The following is a 7,500-nucleotide window of genomic DNA, read 5'->3' as shown; positions in this document are numbered from 1 at the left end:
GGAGGCTGTGCCGGGCCCCCTGGAGGTCTAAAGGATGACCATGAGGTCAAAAGGATGACCAGTAGTTGTGGTTCTCGCCCCGGGACTTGGGTCAGAGTATAGCCCAAGTGGAGCACTTGTGTCGGACTAGGGAGGCTGTGCCGTGCCCCCTGGAGGTCTAAAGGATGACCAGTAGTTGTGGTTCTCGCCCCGGGACTTGGGTCAGAGTATAGCCCAAGTGGAGCACTTGTGTCGGACTAGGGAGGCTGTGCCGTGCCCCCTGGAGGTCTAAAGGATGACCAGTAGTTGTGGTTCTCGCCCCGGGACTTGGGTCATAGTATAGCCCAAGTGGAGCACTTGGGTCGGACTAGGGAGGCTGTGTCGTGCCCCCTGGAGGTCTAAAGGATGACCAGTAGTTGTGGTTCTCGCCCCGGGACTTGGGTCAGAGAATAGCCCAAGTGGGACACTTGTGTCGGACTAGGGAGGCTCTGCCGTGCCCCCTGGAGGTCTAAAGGATGACCAGTAGTTGTGGTTCTCGCCCCGGGACTTGGGTCAGAGTATAGCCCAAGTGGAGCACTTGTGTCGGACTAGGGAGGCTGTGCCGTGCCCCCTGGAGGTCTAAAGGATGACCATTAGTTGTGGTTCTCGCCCCGGGACTTGGGTCAGAGTACAGCCCAAGTGGAGCACTTGCGTCGGACTAGGGAGGCTGTGCCGGGCCCCCTGGAGGTCTAAAGGATGACCAGTAGTTGTGGTTCTCGCCCCGGGCCGTGGGTCTGAGTATGGCCCAAGTGGGACACTTGTGTCGGACTAGGGAGGCTCTGCCGTGCCCCCTTGAGGTCTAAAGGATGACCAGTAGTTGTGGTTCTCGCCCCGGGACTTGGGTCATAGTATAGCCCAAGTGGGACACTTGTGTCGGACTAGGGAGGCTCTGCCGTGCCCCCTTGAGGTCTAAAGGATGACCATGAGGTCAAAAGGATGACCAGTAGTTGTGGTTCTCGCCCCGGGACTTGGGTCAGAGTATGGCCCAAGTGGTGCACTTGTGTCGGTCTAGGGAGGCTGTGCCGGTCCCCCTGGAGGTCTAAAGGATGACCAGTAGTTGTGGTTCTCGCCCCGGGACTTGGGTCAGAGTATAGCCCAAGTGGAGCACTTGTGTCGGACTAGGGAGGCTGTGCCGGGCCCCCTGGAGGTCTAAAGGATGACCAGTAGTTGTGGTTCTCACCCCGGGTCGTGGGTCCGAGTCTGGCCCGAGTAGAGCACTTTGGTCGGCTACCGGGGGGTGTGCCGTGCCCCCTGGAGGTCTAAAGGATGACCAGTAGTTGTGGTTCTCGCCCCGGGACTTGGGTCAGAGTATAGCCCAAGTGGAGCACTTGTGTCGGCCTAGGGAGGCTGTGCCGGGCCCCCTGGAGATCTAAAGGATGACCATGAGGTCAAAAGGATGACCAGTAGTTGTGGTTCTCGCCCCGGGACTTGGGTCAGAGTATAGCCCAAGTGGAGCACTTGTGTCGGCCTAGGGAGGCTGTGCCGGGCCCCCTGGAGGTCTAAAGGATGACCAGTAGTTGTGGTTCTCGCACCGGGACTTGGGTCAGAGTACAGCCCAAGTGGAGCACTTGTGTCGGTCTAGGGAGGCTGTGCCGGGCCCCCTGGAGGTCTAAAGGATGACCAGTAGTTGTGGTTCTCGCCCCGGGCCGTGGGTCTGAGTATGGCCCAAGTGGGGCACTTGCGTCGGACTGGGGAGGCTCTGCCGCGCCCCCTGGAGGTCAAAAGGATGACCAGTAGTTGTGGTTCTCACCCCGGGTCGTGGGTCCGAGTCTGGCCCGAGTAGAGCACTTTGGTCGGCTACCGGGGGGTGTGCCGTGCCCCCTGGAGCCATGGGAGTGAGCTCCAGCAGACTGGTATTTTTCGGAGAACCAGGCCCACACTCCTCAGACTTTGTGCCCAGGGACAGGCCACCAAAATCGGCCGCGGCTCGTGCACTTTGCCCCTGCGTTTCTCCCAGAACCAGAGCCGGAAAAATCCCAAAATTGATGCCCAGAGATAGTCGACTCTGCCTGGAATAGATTGCCACCCAAACCCGCCAACTCACGCTGGTTTTCCGATGGCCTCACCTACTAACCCGAGCATGGTCATCGCTCGCACCTTCCAAAACCTCCAGGGGCGCAGGCACTTTTCATTTACTGGCCATAAGGCCGACCGCCTTAAGCGTTAAGCGATAAGCGAAAGGCTTAGTTTGGACTTAGTTTTTGGAGCGACGAGGTCGCCGTTTTGTCAATTCTGAACCGATTTTCACGCGGTTTTCGACTGCCTGCGCCTGGGGAGCCGCCCAGAAGCCCCAGGCAGTGTTCTGGGTGGACTTCCGGACCGGTCCGGACCCGGTACCGGCCGGGGGAACCGCACCACGCCTCTCGGGCGTTTCTACACCGATTTTCGCGGGGTTTTCGACTGCATAGACGGGGCCACCTGCTGCAGGGCCCGAGGGAGGGCCTTACTGAGCTGGGTCCGACGCAGGGCCCGGTTCCTGGAGCCCGCTGGGGGGGGGGGGGGGTTCTCTAAGGCTCACGGCGGGCTGCTGAGGGGCCGGATCGGATGCAGACAGGCGCTCCTCTGCCCAGGTCTTTGCTCCCCTGCCCCACTAGGAATGGAAGACACACTGCCAACAGCTTCTGGAGGGTGATGGGCCCTGCTGCAGACCAGGTCCGACCCAGGTTTCAGCTATCCCACCCCGCAGGGACTTAAAGACACACTGCCATCAGCTTCTGGAGGCTGCTGAGCTCTACTATAGAGCAGGTCCGACCCAGGTTTCAGCTCCTGCAGCCCACTAGGACTTAAACACACACTGCCATCAGCGTCTGGATGGTGATGGGCCCTGCTGCAGACCAGGTCCGACCCAGGTTTCAGCTATCCCACCCCGCAGGGACTTAAAGACACACTGCCATCAGCTTCTGGAGGCTGCTGAGCTCTACTATAGAGCAGGTCCGACCCAGGTTTCAGCTCCTGCAGCCCACTAGGACTTAAACACACACTGCCATCAGCGTCTGGATGGTGATGGGCCCTGCTGCAGACCAGGTCCGACCCAGGTATCAGCTCCTGCACCCCGCAGGGAATTGAAGACACACTGCCATCAGCTTCTGGAGGCTGCTGAGCTCTGCTATAGACCAGGTCCGACCCAGGTTTCAGCTCCTGCACCCCGCAGGGAACTAAACACACACTGCCATCTGCAACTGGAGGCTGCTGAGCCCTGCTGCAGACCAGGTCCGACCCAGGTTATGGCTCTCCCACCCCCCTGGGACTTAAACACACACAGCCATCAGCTTCTGGATGGTGATGGGCCCTGCTGCAGACCAGGTCCGACCCAGGTTTCAGCTCCTCAACCCCGCAGGGACTTAAACCCACACCGCCATCAGCTTCTGGAGGGTGATGGGCCCTGCTGCGGGCCAGGTCCGACCCAGGTTTCAGCTCTCCCACCCCGCAGGGACTTAAACACACACAGCCATCAGCTTCTGGGGGCTGCTGAGCCCTGCTGCAGACCAGGTCCGACCCAGGTTTCAGCTCTCCCACCCCGCAGGGTCTTTAACACACACACTGCCATCAGCTGCTGGAGGCTGCTGAGCTCCGCTATAGACCAGGTCCGACCCAGGTTTCTGCTCCTGCACCCCGCAGGGAATGAAAGACACACTGCCATCAGCTTCTGGAGGCTGCTGAGCCCTGCTGCAGACCAGGTCCGACCCAGGTATCGGCTCTCCAACCAGGCAGAGACTTAAACACACACACACACACACACACTGCCATCAGCTTCTGGGGGCTGCTGAGCTCTGCTGTAGACCGGGTCCGACCCAGGTTTCTGCTCCTCCACCCCGCAGGGACTTAAACACACACTGCCACCAGCTTCTGGAGGGTGATGGGCCCTGCTTTAGACCAGGTCTGACCCGGGATATAGCTCTCCCACCCCGCAGGGACTTAAACACTCACTGCCATCAGCTGCTGGAGGCTGCCGAGCTCTGCTGCAGACCAGGTCCCACCCAGGTTTCTGCTCCTGCACCCCGCAGGGACTTAAACACACACTGCCACCAGCTTCTGGAGGGTGATGGGCCCTGCTGTGGACCAGGTCCGACCCGGATATCAGCTCTCCCACCAGGCAGGGACTTAAACACACACTGCAATCAGCTGCTGGAGGCTGCTGAGCTCTACTATAGACCAGGTCCGACCCAGGTTTCAGCTCTCCCACCAGGCAGTGACTTAAAGACACACTGCCATCAGCTGCTGGAGGCTGCTGAGCTCTTCTATAGACCAGGTCCGACCCAGGTTTCAGCTCTCACACCAGGCAGGGACTTAAACACACACTGCCATCAGCTGCTGGAGGCTGCTGAGCTCTGCTATAGACCAGGTCCGACCCAGGTTTCAGCTCTCCCACCAGGCAGGGACTTAAAGACACACTGCCATCAGCTGCTGGAGGCTGCCGAGCCCTGCTGCAGACCATGTCCGACCCAGGTTTCAGCTCTCCCACCAGGCAGGGACTTAGAGGCACGCTGCCATCAGCTTCTGGAGGCTGCTGAGCTCTGCCATAGACCAGGTCCGACCGAGGTTTCAGCTCTCCCACCCCGCAGGGACTTAAACACACACTGCCATCAGCTGCTGGAGGCTGCTGAGCTCTGCTATAGACCAGGTCCGACCCGGGATATAGCTCTCCCACCCCGCAGGGACTTAAACACACACTGCCATCAGCTGCTGGAGGCTGCTGAGCTCTTCTATAGACCAGGTCCGACCCAGGTTTCAGCTCTCCCACCCCGCAGGGACTTGAACACACACTGCCATCAGCTTCTGGAGGCTGCTGAGCTCTGCTATAGACCAGGTCCGACCCAGGTTTCTGCTCCTCCACCCCGCAGGGAATTAAAGACACACTGCCATCAGCTTCTGGATGGTGATGGGCCCTGCTGCAGACCAAGTCCGACCCGGGTTACAGCTCTCCCACCAGGCAGGGAATTAAACACACACTGCCATCAGCTGCTGGAGGCTGCTGAGCTCCGCTATAGACCAGGTCCGACCCGGGTTCCTGCTCCTGCACCCCGCAGGGACCAAAACACACACACTGCCATCAGCTTCTGGAGGCTGCTGAGCTCTTCTATAGACCAGGTCCGACCCAGGTTTCAGCTCTCCCACCAGGCAGGGACTTAAACACACACTGCCATCACCTTCTGCTGGCTGCTGAGCTCTGCTGCAGACCAGGTCCGACCCAGGTTTCAGCTCCTGCACCCCGCAGGGAACTAAACACACACTGCCGTCACCTTCTGCTGGCTGCTGAGCCCTGCTGCAGACCAGGTCCGACCCAGGTTTCAGCTCCTGCACCCCGCAGTGGATTAAAGACACACTGCCATCAGGTTCTGGAGGCTGCTGAGCTCTGCTGCAGACCAGGTCCGACCCAGGTTATGGCTCTCCCACCCCGCAGGGACTTAAACACACACCGCCGTCAGCTTCTGGATGGTGATGGGCCCTGCTGCAGACCAGGTCCGACCCACGTTTCAGCTCTCCCACCCCGCAGGGGATGAAACACACACTGCCATCAGCTTCTGGAGGCTGCTGAGCTCTGCTAAAGACCAGGTCCGACCCAGCTTTCAGCTCTCCCACCAGGCAGGGAGTTAAAGACACACTGTCATCGGCTTCTGGAGGGTGCTGAGCCCTGCTGCACACCAAGTCTGACCCAGGTTTCAGCTCATCCACCCCGCAGGGACCTAAACACACACTGCCATCAGCTTCTGAGTGGTAATGGGCCCTGCTGCAGACCAGGTCCGACCCAGGTTTCAGCTCCTCCACCCCGCCATCACCAGCTGGAGGCTGGCTGCTGCTCCTGCACCCTGCCATAAGCTGCTGGAGGCTTCTGTTCCTCCACCCCGCCATCAGCAGCTGGAGGCTGGCTGCTGGAGGCTGGCTGCTGCTCCTCCACCCCGCCATCACCAGCTGGAGGCTGGTTGCAGCTCCTGCACCCCGCCATCAGCTGCTGGAGGCTGCCTGCAGCCCCTGCACCCCGCCATCAGCTGCTGGAGGCTGGCTGCAGCTCCTGCACACCGCCATCAGCTGCTGGAGGCTGCCTGCAGCTCCTGCACCCCGCCATCAGCTGCTGGAGGCTGGCTGCTGCTCCTGCACCCCGCCAGCAGCTGCTGGAGGCTGGCTGCTGCTCCTCCACCCAACCATCAGCTGCTGGACGCTGGCTGCTGCTCCTGCACCCCGCCATCAGCTGCTGGAGGCTGGCTGCTGCTCCTCCACCACCCAACCATCAGCTGCTGGACGCTGGCTGCAGCTCCTCCACCCCGCCATCAGCTGCTGGTGGCTGGCTGCAGCTCCTTCACCCCGCCATCAGCTGCTGGTGGCTGGCTGCAGCTCCTTCACCCCGCCATCACCAGCTGGAGGCTGGCTGCTGCTCCTGCACCCCGCCATCAGCTGCTGGAGGCTGCCTGCAGCTCCTGCGCCCCGCCATCAGCTGCTGGAGGCTGGCTGCTGCTCCTGCACCCTGCCATCAGCTGTTCGAGGCTGGCTGCAGCTCCTCCACCCCACCATCACCAGCTGGAGGCTGGTTGCAGCTCCTGCACCCCGTCATCAGCAGCTGGAGGCTGCCTGCTGCTCCTGCACCCCGCCATCAGCTGCTGGAGGCTGCCTGCAGCTCCTGCACCCCGCCATCATTTGCTGGAGGCTGGCTGCAGCTCCTGCAACCCGCCATCAGCTGCTGGAGGCTGGCTGCTGCTCCTCCACCCCACCATGACCTGCTGGAGGCTGGCTGCAGCTCCTTCACACCGCCATCAGCTGATGGATGCTGGCTGAACGCTGGAGGCTGGCTGCTGCTCCCACACACCGCCATCAGCTCCTGGAGGCTGGCTGGCTGCTGGAGGCTGTCTGCTGCTGCTCCTCCACCCCGCCATCACCAGCTGGAGGCTGGCTGCTGGAGGCTGGCTGCAGCTCCTGCACCCCACCATCAGCTGCTGGAGGCTGGCTTCTGCTCCTCCACCCCGCCATCAGCTGCTGGGGGCTGGCTGCTGGAGGCTGGCTGCAGCTCCTCCACCCCGCCATCACCAGCTGGAGGCTGGTTGCAGCTCCTGCACCCCGCCATCAGCTGCTGGAGGCTGCCTGCTGCTCCTGCACCCCGCCATCAGCTGCTGGAGGCTGCCTGCACCTCCTGCACCCCGCCATCAGCTGCTGGAGGCTGGCTTCTGCTCCTCCACCCCGCCATCAGCTGATGGAGGCTGCCTGCTTCTCCACCCCGCCATCACTAGCTGGAGGCTGGCTGCTGGAGGCTGGCTGCAGCTCCTCCACCCCGCCATCAGCTGCTGGAGGCTGCCTGCAGCTCCTGCACCCCGCCATCACCAGCTGGAGGCTGGCTTCTGCTCCTCCACCCCGCCATCAGCTGATGGAGGCTGCCTGCTTCTCCACCCCGCCATCACTAGCTGGAGGCTGGCTGCTGGAGGCTGGCTGCAGCTCCTCCACCCCGCCATCAGCTGCTGGAGGCTGGCTGCTGCTCCTGCACCCCGCCATCAGCTG

Source organism: Nothobranchius furzeri, unplaced genomic scaffold, assembly GCF_043380555.1.
Source record: "Nothobranchius furzeri strain GRZ-AD unplaced genomic scaffold, NfurGRZ-RIMD1 Scf068, whole genome shotgun sequence".
NCBI lineage: Eukaryota > Metazoa > Chordata > Actinopteri > Cyprinodontiformes > Nothobranchiidae > Nothobranchius > Nothobranchius furzeri.
Note: the sequence above shows the minus strand (reverse complement) of the source record.